Here is a 15,230-nt window from a genome sequence, read left to right as displayed (position 1 = left end):
ACTCTTAATTCTCAATCAGATTACATATCTCTTTTCAAAATTTCAGTCAGATGCCCCAGGACTGTGTCTCCTCCTGCCTGACTTGAAACACACCTGAGGGAAGGTGTGTACCTGCTCTCAGCAGAGCTGCTGGATTTCACTTGTAACTCCAACAGAAAAACATGAAAATCAATAGTTTCAAGGAGATGTAAATCTTTCTTGTCAGGAGCTTCCCCTCAGCTGTGCCCAGGTCTCTGCCTGGTTCTAACCAAAACCTTTTATCCTCCAGCCTTGCTCCAAGCATGCAGACAGTGCATCTATTTCGAATCCAGAAATAAGGAGTATGGGTGTAACAGCCACTGTTCCTTTCTCTGACTTGTTGCAGTGACTAAACAATGATTACAAAAATTAGAAAGGAAATAAGAGATTTTTTTTCTCTATCCATCTGATTTCAGTAGGTATTTATCAGGGCTTAGAGGATGGGCAATCAAACATTAGTGCAAATCAACCAGGTTGAAGTAGGAAAACCAGTTACAGACTAATGACCTGAGCCAATGCCAATCCGATCCCAATCTTGCCATAAATAAAAATAAACAATAAATAAATAGAAGTGAAGACAGAAGATTTCCATTGCTTTATACTGGTGGATTTGGTCTCAAGCACCCAGTGCCTCACTGGTATCAGTGTGTGATCACTTCATGCCTGTGCACAGAGATTAGCAAACAGAAGGGTTTTGTTTCACCTCAAAGAAACATAAATTGGCATTTGGGGTGGAGGGTCACTGGGCAATCAAGGCTGAAGGGGCAGCAGGGTGAGAGCACCAGAGGAGCAGATGACAGCAGGAAGAAGAGAAAGCAGCTTGCTGCAGTCAGGGGTGTTGTGTTGCTCTCTTGTGCTCCTCTGTCCCTTTTCTATCATCTCACATACTGCATCCTGCTATCTTCATTATTTATCTATGACTATTACTTTTACCCCAAAATAATCTCTGGCTTATCTGAATATGAGAAAGATCTACTTTTCTCCTAATCAGTTACCTGAGTGTGGATCACCGCTGGCTGGGATGAGGAAGTGGAATGTACTGCTAGTTTGGACAGGAGAGAGCTTTCTGGGGTCACTGAAAACAGTACAATCACTCTATTAAATAAAGTGTGATATGACTGAGTTTTTATTCCTAAGTGTACCAACATGAATGTCTGGCAAGCCAGGACAGTAATTAGTAACATCTGTAAACAATATTATTTGTTTTGATTACATTCTTAATTCTGAACCACCACTGATGGAATTGCCGAAGTAAACAAGTTGGTTTTTTTTTTGTTAAACTCTTCCTCCATGTTCATACAGCCCTGATTTCTTCAGCTGCTGACATTTTATAAATGTCATAGTTTATGAGGAAATAATAAAACCCCAGGTAACACCACACAACACCGTGACCTTTAGCTGAGGGATTGCTCTAAGTTCTTTAGTAAGCTCAGTAAAGAAATTCAGAGGTGAAAATTCAGGTTCTAGGAAGTAATTGAAGACTTCAAAGGTCACAGATTTTCTGTCTGTGAGTCAGACTCAGAAATATCTTTTTTTTTTTAACTTGATACTTGAGATTTGATTTTGCAAATGACCTACTTGAGCAACAAATGATAAACAGCTTTAACTGAAAATTTGGAAATCCTCATTATTGTTTGGAACTGAATTTGTTTATAGTAACCAGTCTAGTCAAACCTAAAGGCATTCCCACTACTAGGGTTTTTGCCTAGGAAGTAGATTTTGTGAATATTTCCACAACAGTATTTCTGGTAGATCCTCTTAACAGGTACACATTGTCATTTAATGAACCATTCCCAAAACACAGCTAGAGAGAAATTGGTTTTGGTGGTATTTGAAAAGGATTATCAGAATCTCTTTGGAGACATTTGAGTTCTTTCATAACTTCAATAGGTGTTTTGACATTTGAAGGTGTTATCATAACTTAGCTGTCGTGAAATTTGAGGAAGAATCCTCCTCTAGAAAGAATATCTGTTCCTCTTCCCTTGGGCTCATGCATGTGTATCCCAGCAGAATGACACGGATTTTTAATCCCCAGACTTCAAGAATCAAAGAGAGTGCACCAGTTTAGCTTATACTGCCTAGAAAATGGGACTGGACACAGAATGTCAAGCTCTTTGGATTTTCTAACAGGACAGACATTAAACCACATCTCACAGCTCAAAGGGTTCCATCTGAAGCTGCATGAAATGTGAAGCTACAATAATCAGAAGCAGTAGAACTAAAAACCAGCTAAACAATTAATACTTAGCCAGCAAGTACTGTGTGTAGAAAAATGAAATAAAAACTAGCTTATTGTATGTAGGTACTTGATAAAGAAAGCCAAGGCAGTGCAGACTTATCATAACTGCAGTGATAGTGCCACAAAGGCAAAAATAGTCATGGTTTCCCTGTGTGCTTCATCTGGAATGAAAGCAGGAAGAACCAGACATCCTCTGGGAAGTTGTGGGAATGGAAACTTTGTTATAGGTAGCACAAGAGACACAGGACAACTTCTTCCAAAATGAATCATTACTAATCCCAGAAAAGGCAGAGAAGGTATCCAATGCAAATGAGACAATTTTGTTGCAATGACATAAAATTTTACAGAGATTGGTGACATTGGAAAAAATGAACAACCCACAACTTGTACTTCAATACTCCTGGGATGAGAAAACATAAATTCTATCTTTAGGATAGAACAGGAAGTTTGAAATACACTCAGAACTTGTCCTGGACAATCACTTCAGCATGAGCCCATGTGAGAGTTGCGTATTTTAAATCACTGGGTTTCTGAATACACAAACAAAAAGAGAGATTTTCTTGCCTGGATGCACAGCTCCTTCCTACTCCAATCATGACTTCCAATGGATTAACTCCTCACTTTCAGAAAAAAAGTGGCAATAAAGAACACAGAACGAGAAAGTAATTCACACTTGCCTTAGTCTAAGTTTTAAATGACTCCACTCAGCTCCTAAAGCATCTTGATCACAATTCAAAAAATCCCAACAACTGACAAGTGGTGAAAAGGACTTGTTTGATCAGTCTGAAGTCAGCACTTTGTTGCAGAGCCTGCCATCTGTTCATTACTGCCATGCAGGGAACACACCAGCTTCCTGCTGGAATGGTGTGAATTGTGATACTGCTGGCACACACACTTCAGAGCACTGTGAAAATACTGATAATTTTGTAATAGAAAAGGAAGCATTTGAGCAGTTTGCCATTCATACTCCAATGAGCTATAAATGGCACTGGTGGTGTGAGCACTGGGGGTCTCTGAACTTCCAAAGCAGGGCTGCATTCAGGTAAGAACTGTGAAGTCAGTTCTAAAATAAATGCAAAAAAATTTCAAAAGTATTTTTAGCACATGGAGAAACACCTCAGTGGTAGGTCACTTGTAATTCCATAGAGAAATGTTAGTGTTTTGGTGAATTTATGCATCCTGTAAATACTGCAAAAAAGAGCAACCATTGCCTCATTATAACTGTCTCTGAATTGTAGCACCATTTTGTAACACCATTTACTACAAAATATCACAAAGCCATCAAACTTGCCAGCTTCTTGTGTCATGAACTATAATCTCCTAATGCCTGAACTGTAGGAAGGAATTTCTGTAAAATCTCTCACTATGCTCAAAATTCCACTTCTAAGTCCTCCTCCATTCACATTTTATGAGTGTCATTTTTTTACAGCTCACACCTTCAAATTTATTAATTCTACTTGCATTTTTTTTTTTGTCCAAACCCTCAGTTTGTGCTTAGAGGGCTTTTGCATGTCATTGCTGCTCGAACCTCAGGAAAATGATCTATCGCTACATCTCAGTCCTCCACTACCTACATATATAATGGATTTTAGAATAAAAGATTCATCAGAAATAGCTGAAAGAGTAGATTAAATCATAGATTTGCCTGTTAATAAAGGGAATGCTTGCACTCACAAAGAATAATTTTAGGCAAAAGCCTATTTTATATCCAGATACAACTATCTCTTCCTTAAATCTTGAGAAAGAAATTTGCTATTCCAGTTACCTACCTTTAGATATAAATCCACACAAAATTTTGGTTATGATTGTGCAATAAACAACGTCACTACTGATAAAGGCTTTGCCAATGTAAAAACCACATTTTTTTAAACTCAACATGCAATGATTATGAAAGACAGGATAAGATTTATCTCTACAGATTTTGCAGCGTGACTCATTCATAACAACCTTTAATATGCTCCAACAAAAAATCTGCTAAAAATTAGTCTGTCATGGAAAAGAATATTTTAAATACACTTCACACATCTAACACCAATTTATAAATTCATATTTTCTAGAGTTGTATTTTGCACTTGTATTGCACATCTAAAAAAAAAAAATTTGGCATGACCTCAGACACTGCTGATGTCAAGATCATGTCACAACTGTGACTGAAAACAATAATTTCTGGGTATTGGAAAGGAGTAAGACATCAGATTTCCTATGTAGAGCAGCATGTGGAAAGCGTTAATTAGAAGTTATCAGGAACCTAATCTGAGGGTCATTTAGGTAAGGTCAGGTAAAACTATTTCAAAAAGGAAATAGAATATGAATGCCTCTCTGCTTCCCTCTTCCACCACTAAGGACTCATTACGAGACATGATTAAGCAAAGTGTTTGAAATCCTGCAATGAAGAGTTCCCTTAGTCTGTGCAGCAGCTGCTTAAAGATCATTCTGCAGTGATTGAGCCATCTAATGAGAGGGTCTGATAAAGATTTCAAGCAGTAGGAATTGTGTTCTTCAAAAATCCCCAGAGAATGAATTTTACTCTGTGTTCATTTTTTTTTTTTTTGTGAAGAGAGAAAATGATGAATTCCTATACAAACCCATTCATCCCCAAAGGAAATTAGCTTTCTAAGGGGCAGGGATGAGGAAAGTGGAATTCTCTATTCAAGATTCACTAGTAAGAGAACCTGTTCAAGGTATTTAATTATTGCTTTGGCAAGAACAAGGGGGAAAATATACCTTGTTCTCATTCTTGAGGAAATCTTGCAAAGATTTGCTGCAAGAGCAAAGCAATGCTCTGAAGCAGCATCAGGGAGGCCTGAATTTTTCTGGTGAGCCGCTGAGAGGTCATAAGGGGGAGAGATGGAGGTCTGATAACACAGTTCCTATTAGGGCTCCTGTTTCTCGAAGCTGTGGGTGTCGGTGGAAATCTCTGCTTATCTCCTTGCTGATCCATTAAATCCTTCCCTGGTTCACTGATCGTCTTTGAGAGCAGCTTCAAAAAGTTACTGTGGTTTGCAGGAATTTGCAGCTTTGATTCCCCAGTGCATTGGAAGTTTGGGGTTTTTCATTGGAAACGGGACAGAAGCCAGCTGCAATGGGATCCAGTGGGGGGAATATCTCCCAAAAGTCACCTCAGTGACACTTCTGGCTGCAGTAGCCTCCAGCTGCGGCTGGAAGAAAGACAGCCAAGGAAGAAAGGATGCACTTTGGACTCCTTCCTCAAGAAATCCTTTTAAAAAAGGATGTCTTCTGTGGCCTGCTACAGGATGATAAAATAGACTTCAGCCTACTTGGCTGATAGGGACACCTGGCTCCCATTTACCAAGCCTGTGGAAAAAGGAGCACTCCATAAGCTCCACATTCTTGATGGCTCCAGTCACAAGTCTGACACATTAAAGCCTTCTCAGAGCTGATGCTGCCTCTCCTCTCCAAATCTACTCTGTCCTTGCACCAAACCAGAGATTTAAATCAGCTCCTCCAATCCCCTGGTGTAGATGTAGCTAAATTATTTCTCTTGGGAGTCACTAATTTCTGTACGAGAATGTAAATATTTAGAGGGAAAGAGTAATCCTGAGAAGGGAAATGCATGCTGCTGTTCTGTCCAGCTTCCAGGTGCAAGGGAAAATTTTTAATCAAGTTATTCTTATTTTCTATTTTATTTTCTATTTTTGTTACATTAAACAAACCAAAAGAGTTCAGATTGGCTTCCACTTGGTACCACGTACTTGATCAGGTGTAAAATTGAAAGAAACTAAAAAACAACCATTTAAACGATCTGCTCAAGATAAAGTCTCTCTTTGTAATATTGTAAACCACTTTTCAAACCTCTTCATTATAAAATATTATAATATTTACTATATATATATACTATATATACTATATATAATACTATATTATAAAAATATCCTAAGTAACTGACATTAAAAGTTTTATTTTTAAAAAAATCAAATTTAAAGTTTGAAAATACGAAAAAAGTTATTTTGCATTTCTTCCCATTTTCCTCCAACTAGGACAAAAACACCTGCGTGTTCAGGTCCATAAACTCAGCAATACAAACCTATGGAAAAAAGGTATTTAAGGAGCAGACATTCTCCTGGTGCATAAATTCATTCTCGGCTCACTCATAATTTATGAAGAAAAGAGCTTTCACCGTCTCACAAATGTAACAGCCACTTCAGTACACATCATTTTGTCTGAAACAGTGAAATTACTCAGTCTCGAATGCACCACTGAAACAGCCACTTCTGTTAAACATTTGCAACAATTATTTTTTGAATGACATTCAGAGATAAACCAAAAAAAATATAAAAGTCCCAAATCAATACAAAAATTTTTTAAAAGCCTCAGACTTTGGGTAAGAGTTTTCGATTGCTGGCAGCAATAAACACTGTTTGTTTTTTTTTTTCCTGGAGAAGTACCTCTGCCTTACTCACAATTACCTTAAGAGTCGTATCCCATCTTCCTCTCTCCAAATGCTATTCATATTTCCAGATTTTTCCTCAGAGGCATTTGCAGAAGAAGAATTCCACTTGACTAAGATTCTGAGAATTTAAAATACAGTTTTGCTCTGATTTTAAAAGAACACATTATAAACTCCATAAAGGAAACATATTTAGATGAAGACGATGTGTTTTGCTCCAAGCAGATGATTTTTTAACCTTACATTTGGTATTATAACACAAAATATATCCTATACAATATTATACTATATATATAACATATAGGAAATATATAGTATTGGTATTACAACCTAAAAATAAAAAAAGATTAAAATTTGTTCTAAAAAAAGTTATACTGTTTGTAACATGTTTTAACATAGAATAACCTTTCCAGGCCCTTTTCCTATCTTTAATGTTTATTTTTTTTAAGCACAGTTTTAAGAACAAACCCCTGTTTTTAATGGAGGATTTTGATTTAATTTGAGCCTCACAGAAATAGCTGTAATGCATTTCCTACCTGCCTCAGTGAGAAACTCTTGCCACTGTGGGGTTGGTGCAGTGAAGTGTCCAGTTTAGAGTAGGCTGTACAGACACGGCCACACCAGGCCACACCTGCCAGATTGGGATGATTTCCAGATTTCCTGTGAGAAACCTGGGTGTACCCTTAAAAAACATCCTATGATCTGTCTGAATTCAGAAGTCCTGCAAGATTTCCCAGGTATGGAGAGGCTTTCACTTAGAACAAGCCATAGAACCAGCCTGACAAGCTTCATGTGGACAAAGTTACTATCAGTTCTTTCAAATGATTCTTAAATATTCTGGAGGTATCACTGTGTGAATGTCAAAGCAAAGTGCAACAAGAAAAATGTTTGTCTATTCCACACAATGCTGTTATTACATTGATTTTTTTTCCCAATTTCCTCTGTTTTGGAAATCACTTCAATTCCTTCGTGTTTCAAACATTACACTTCACACTCTTCTGAGTGACAGGTCCCTCTCTCTCACAATGTTTCTTGTCTGACATAATACAAAAGCATAACCAGCACAAAGATATTGATAGTGGGAATGGCTTTTCAATAAGATATCTTAATGGATTTAAAGCGTTTTTAATGGTTTGTTTAGTGGAACTCATCAATATTTATGTAAAAACTAGATATTCTGAAGATATCTATACCTACACTTTCAAAAACCATCTTGGATTCTTTGTCTGCTATTCAGGGAGCATCAGGCACTTATGTATGTACACTTATATTTACTGTGTTCCATCACTACTGCACTCACGTATGCTACACTTTATATTTATTCGTAAACCTTGTGCAAACTCAGTAAGTCCAAAATAAAAGGACTGTAGGAAAGAGAGCTTGAATCTGTACAAAAGCACCAGCTCAAGCCCTAATCCAACAACACAGGGAAATAAAATGCATGTTCTGTGCAATAAAACACTCATCACTTGTTTTAGAATTATACATGAGAAGGGAATTAGGAAGTTACAAACTTGGAGTGAAACAACAACAAATCCATTTTTTTCAAATGATGATTAAGCATCCTCCTTCTTCCAGGAAGCGCTCACTAACTGTGTGCAACCTGCCCTTGGGAATATTCCAAAGATCACAGTTCTCCCAGTGCCATACACCAAATCTTACATAGTGCAGCAGCAACCTACGTGTCCTCCTTCAGGTCTGTCTAAAGCTGGCCGTGCATGGAGTGCCAACAGGAAATCCAGCTGAATTATTCCATTGCTTTGGTTTTTTCCTTAAGCCGTTGGAACTTTGCTAGTATCAGTTGTTCTGCCTCTCAGGGCAAAATCTTTACACCAAGAGAGGATATGATCCATCCTTGAAACATTAAATACTTGGAAATTCTACCATAAATCAGGAAAACCTTTCCTTCCTTCACTGCCCTTCACATAAAGATTTATAATGGGCCACTAAAGAGAGTCTGAACAGACAGTCTATAAAGGGACAGCTCCCCACAGCAGCTTTTAAATGTTTACTTCTTTATCCACAGCAGCCTGGAGACAGAGGATGCTGTGTTTCCATGTGCAGGCACCTGACAAAGATGAACATTTCAGTCCCAGGGACACATTCTCTACTTCCACTGTTCTTCCAAGACAATTTTTTTTTTCATTAAAATCACTATTTCTACCTAGTGCACTTCTGTCTGTCCATTTCACATGCCTGCCTACCCCTTCTCCAGAAATACAAGATGCTTTTTCATTTGGCTGCTGTATTGCACTTTAGGAATGTTCTTCATTCTGCCTGAAATGTCTTGCATTTTTGCAAAGTGTTCTGCTTTCCCGTGAAGACAAGTCTTGATGCCATAGTGAATGATTAGGAGCCTTTGAAAAAGGTCTCTTTGTGGAGCACCCTTGTGTCTGTCACAAAACAGAAGCCATTTGCTGGGTAGAAGATGTAACCAACTGTACTAGGAATGATTTGTTCCACAAGATGTCACAATGTGACAAATTCTGTCAAAGTGAAGATAATTTTCAGTTATCAAGATAACACCTGTAATTTAAGTAGTGATTAGGCACTCCAAAGAGAATGGCTCATCAGTTACATCCTCGGAGTTAGAAGCAAATTTGGAATGGTTTTATGAGGTCCAGTTTTCCACTACTTGGAGGGAGAATTTCCCTCTCTTTCAGAAGGATGAGTGCACTCCATGACCACTCATCTTAATTATGAGAGGCACTCATTGCTTCAAAACCCCAAGAATTTTATTTCCCCACAGAAAACAAGGCAAGTGTTCTATTAGCTCCAGGAATTATAATTCTGGCATTAATGTTTTTATCTACAGAGTTTAGGCTGCTTTATTTTATTACACATAAACCAACACATCACAGGTTTGACAGTGGTTGCATTGAGCAGACAGACACACATCTTCTTTTAGACACATTAATGAGAGTTTTTATGAAGGAGAAAGCTCATTTAGGAATTATGTCTGAGGCTGTATTGCAAAGTCTTGTCTGTGCGAGTACATTAAAGGTGATAAAATATTTAGAACTACTTTAATGAATCTATTCTTATCTCTCAAAGAAAAAGAGAGGGGGGCAATTCATGCAGTTAGCGCTTAATGGAAGAGGTTTATGTGCTGATGTGTACTGTTTTGTTAACCTCCCTGTAGTTAATTCATTATCTATTACTGAAAAGGCCTTTCCCAAGATACGGAAGAGACTTTCTCCTGTAAGCCAGGCCCAATCATTAACAGAGGGAGCTGCCCTAGGTTGATACTTCCACCAGTATCAGGCACACTTCTCTGTGTCATCTGCTATATACTAGAGATCTGACAGGTGCAGCCATTTGTCAACCCTTACTTTTACAGGAAAAAAAAATTAAGTGGGAAAACTGCAGATAAAGAAGTGGGAAAACTGCAGATAAAGTAGTGCAAAAACTGCAGATAAAATAGAGGGCACATTGACTTAAGTAAAAGGGCTTTTCATTAGCTCTGGTAAAAATACAAGGGTTTTTTTCATTAGCTTCAGAGGCAGTGCTTTTATTCTTAAGCAGACTTTACTGGAACAACTTCTGCCAAATTCACCTCAATTCTAGCTGAGAAAGATTGGAAAAAGCAGGTACTTTTCCTCTCATTTGAATAATTCTCTTACCACAACATGTTTTCTGGTGTTGAAAAGTCATACTTTTTAAAATTTACACTATGTTTATTCCCTATTTTTATTGATTTTCACCAATGAAGCATGATACACTGGATTTTCTATCCAGATATTGCTGGGAGAACTGCTGGATTCTTTTCTATGGGACAGAAATGCCATAATGGCAGTGAAAACTATATTTTTTCACATTAGAGCGAAGCGTGCTGTATCATTAAAGCAAGGGACTGAGTCGAATGACCAGGGTCATCGAGCAGCTGTGGGCAAATAATTTAGAACAGCCTTCCTAAAGTCATTAAATCAGACAGCCAATTTAGATTTCACATATGCAACACCCATGAAAATCAGGTCAGTCACATGGAGTGCCCAGATCCCAGTTTATCACACACTCTTTGTCGGAGAAGTGTTAACCTCCGTGACAGTTTTTCTCCCTAAGATTAAACAATGTTTTGGGTCTTCCACAAAGGTGTATAACATGGGTTAACTCACTGATTTAATGCACAACTACTACTAAGTAATTATACCTCTTAAAGATCCACAGATGAAAGCTGCTAATGAAGCTCTGTCCTTAAGAAGCTGGTGCTGAGAAATGTACAGCTGATGGTGGTAGTAGCAAGTAGTTCTAATGAGGTCCCAACACACATCCCTCACTTCTCACTGGATGTAATAATCCATTTGGATTGGAAAAATAATGGTAACAGATATTTCTTCTTTCATGACTATAAGCAAAAAGGGTGAAAAGATACTGTTCATCCTGTTGCTGCAAATTGTGACACTGAATGGCTGACAATTGCATTTCTGTGTGAAAGAAGGCATTAAAGGTTTAGGAAGATGAGAGAAGATGCTGATTTAGAGTGTAACATTATCCTCTGACCTACTACATATAATGAGTAACGTGTTCTAAAATTAGAGAGCATGTCCAGGCAGGATGTGGAAAGGTTATGTCTGAATGATGCAGTGTTATTAATTGGTGACTATTCGAGGCAGATTCCAACAGAAAGACACTTCCCGTATCTTTTAAGCCCTTTGTCCCCCACTTCCTACAAATACGCAGTTATAGGGAAGAATATTTTCTACCACTTTGTTGAAAAGTCATGGGACTTTACCTAACTAGTGACTTAGAAAAAAAAAAAAATAGCTAAAGCTAGCTGCTGTCATGAAATGTCTGGGTTTGCAGGTTTAAAATTCGAAGTTGAATACTGTAGGTTCCCCTTTTACATGCAATACTCCTCATTTAGCAAGCAGAGACCTCATCTGTGCCCTACAGATCAATTTGGCCTCAAGCAGGCTGTGCTCACGAGTTATCAGTGTAATCACGTCTAATTATTTTACAAGTGCCTACAAAACTGAGGAATATCCAGGTTAAATCATATCAAAGAAAATGACCCTGACCAGAACTTCAGAACTACATCTCACACTGGAGAGCCTTTGATGCACGGGCCAAAGGAGACTCCAGTTCACTTTTCTTCCCCCAGCTGAACTGTCTTTGCTGAACCAAGACAGCAGAGAAGCCATTCCTCACTTCTGTTATCAAACAAGAACTTGAAAAACTTTAGGCTTGGAAAACAAATGCAAAAGTTTCAGCAGCTTCTTAGAAGTATTTTCTGAACTATCCAGTGCCTAATATCACAGTGCATTAAGCACTCTGTTCCCTATTTCCTATTATACCAGATACTTGCAAGAGCAGCCCTTTAGAAATCAAACCTTTTTATAATCTCTCTTTTTCTCTTTGAAATCAACCCCCAAAACTTTCTGTCAAACCATCTCATTAGTATAAAAAGACTCTCCACAGCTAAAAGCTGTGTGATATATTTAGCACATCATGAGGGCACAGTGTTAAGTGTTTATAGCAGTGGAGATGACTTTGCTGTTTGCCTTCCTGATCACCACTTCCACAGAAAATTTGCAATGACTATTACATTATGTAAAACTGTGTTCAAGAAAGCCTTTTTTTTTTACAATTTTTTTTCTAATGTACATCAGATATAATTAATGTGAAATCTGCAAACTAGTGTCACATCCCTAGTTGTGTTTCCATATAATTAATTCAAATATAATACACAATTACAAACTGTAGAAGTGAAAGAATATTATTCTTCCTGGTTGAGGTAGGTCAGCTCTGCCCCAGCTGAGCCATTTTAACTCTTCTGAGACACAAATAATACTTGAGGATCCTTCCTTGAGAAGAGTTAAAACATATAAGGATTTTTCCCCCGCACTGCATCATGCAGTATTTAGTTATAACTTCTGTAATTTACCACATTATATAATGCAGTCTTGGAAATCATCGAGGTGGCAGAGGGAAAAAATATGCCACTGTTTCATGAGCCTTTAGCAGACAGGGTGGACTACGTTCTCTGATAATTAACTGTGTGATTTTATTTTAAAAGATAGTTGAATGGAAACATTACTCTGAAAAAAACCATCCATCCACAGAAAAAAAAAGCAGCTGAGAAGGAAACAGCCACCATAAAGTAGCAACTTACATCTACAAGGCAATGGTATCACCAAGGCTTCAGCACCTAAACAGGCAAGAGCTTCAGAACCTGCCATCCTCCTCAAATCCCAACAAGAGACTGAAGTACTTTTGTACATTAGAACAGTGATAGCTTTGAAAATGAACACAGAAGTGTGCAATGCAGGGAGGTGCCTGCTAGCCTTGGGAAGCACAGGGAGGATAAATTACAGCAATATGATGACTTTATTACTTAGTAATATCATTTGGTACATAGCAGTATCTGAGTCAGGCTTAGATTTTCTTTCTTCCTCTAATCTGAGGGTGGGGTGAATGTGTTGCCAGTTGTCATTCACTGCCAGAAGCACTGGATAACCTATTAACAACTAATACACGTGCTATTGTCAGATACAGTGTGAACAGACATGAAACACATTAAAAGAATCCTGTCAACAGTTCATGATCTGAGTTTCCAAGGCACAAAATCCCTTTGTTTCCAGTCAGGGACTTTTTACCCTGATCTTTGCATTATAAATATTCCAGAGAACCAAGCAGCAAGGATTCGGTACTGCTTGGCATGCCCAGAGTGGAGGTTTTGTACAAGATGATCCCCTGTCATAAAAAAATCCCCATGCAAATTTCAGACAGAGTGAGGAGCTAAACTGAGAGCCCAGGAAGGTGAAGCCACACGTGCAGCATCAGCATGCTCTGGTGGAGAGTCCCACCTGCTCCACTCAGCAAGGAGTGTTTCACAAGGCAGTGCTGCCTTGGAGGATCAGCACTTTAACCTGGGCAGCAAAGCTGCAGCAGAGGAGTGCTCCCCACTCTGCCCAGCATGAGGAGCCTCTGCCAGTGAGGGGTGAAAAGACCCAGCACCACCATTCCAAATGGGAGAGAGCTGGAAACAGTCAATTGCTGAAAGCTGGAAAAGGAGTCCCATGCAACAACTGTCCTTGCCTCAGACCAAGCTCCAGCACTGACATCACTTTGTTTTATACAGGGCATTGCTGATATTCCCCATCATTTTTTTATTAAGGCATAGCACACTTACAAGAAATTACAGTCAGTATAGAACAAGGAGTGACAACTTGCCTGTCCCCAAACACTAAAGTAACGCCCAAAATCTTTTGACTACAAAAGGAACCAGAAGGCCCATTTTTTGAACATGAATATCAGTGTTGGATGTTTTTCAGTAATGGCCACCTGACTCTGTCCACGACTTCATGGGATAGGTTCCTAATCCCCACTAACACCTCCAGAGACACAAACAGAACTACACCAGTGTGGGAAGAGAGTTACTAAGTGGAAACCAGAGTTTAAAGTGCTGATAACCACCAAAACCTCCTCTGTGCTCCTGGATGGGCCAGCCCTAGCACTGACATCCACTTTCTGCAGTGAGGGGATCACTAACTGCCTTCAAATCATATTTAGTCAGCTTTACTCCAAAATACAGTGTGACAATTCCACAAGTGCTGCATCCCTCAACATCTAAACACTGTTTAACTGTCACAACTGAAAATCCTGAGATGAAACTACTGGTTTCACACAACTGCAAGTGTGTCTTTGGATTGCTTTAAAAAAAACAACAAAAAAACCCCACAAAAAGCCCAACCAGCCAAGAGGAAAAAAACCAAACAAAAAAACCCCAACCCAACCAACAAACCAAAAACCCAAACTCACAAAACAAACAAAGAAACACCCCAAACAGCTCCAGAAAGAAACTGGTCAAATAGAAAAGAAAGACTGATGGTAATACTGACAATTCTGTAATAAGGCAGCGTCATAAAGCAGGAATTGCTATTTTCATTCTGGAGTGCAAACAAACTTTGGATTGCATGTCACTGAATATTGGAGTTTTAGTCCCATGGTCATAAAACTGTCCAGCTGTGCACTTGCAGACTGTTACAAAACCCCAGGTGAAATAAAACAAATGCAGTTTCTCTGGATCTGTCATAATCCACAGAGGATGCTTCACACTGTGCTACAAAATTTGAGGTTGAAAGAAAATGAGATCCATGTAAAAGGTAATTTATTAGTATTAAACAACGAGAACCTTGATTTTCATATCTTTACCTAAAGAATGTTTTAAAATGGTGATAGAAAAGCCAAAGTCCATAAATCTGGATTCAGAACAATAAATCTCCTGGCAATGATCCACAGATAATTGAAAAAAATTCTCATCAGTTTCAACAAACTGTAAATCAGGCTTGAGTATATTTGCAGATAATAAACTCCTTTATATGCATGTCCATAGATATGCATCGTTTTTATCTGTATTTTTATACATTCAGAAGATGAAAGAGGTGGGAAATGCTACCTTCTAGATTTTTTTCCCATTCATCTTCTTTCTCTTGCTAATCAGTTCCCAGTGACTGACAGTGAAAATATCACTTTATTTTTCACCAATGAAATTTTATTTCTGCATACAGAATCACAGATCTGGAGCAGATAGGGAAAACTAACTGAATCACCAGTTCTGAATGC

The sequence above is a fragment of the Corvus kubaryi genome, unplaced genomic scaffold (assembly GCF_017639235.1).
Source record: "Corvus kubaryi isolate FWS band 111438036 unplaced genomic scaffold, C.kubaryi_AGA036_p1.0 37334, whole genome shotgun sequence".
NCBI lineage: Eukaryota > Metazoa > Chordata > Aves > Passeriformes > Corvidae > Corvus > Corvus kubaryi.
The sequence above is the reverse complement of the archived record's forward strand: the minus strand, read 5'-3'. Positions refer to the sequence as shown.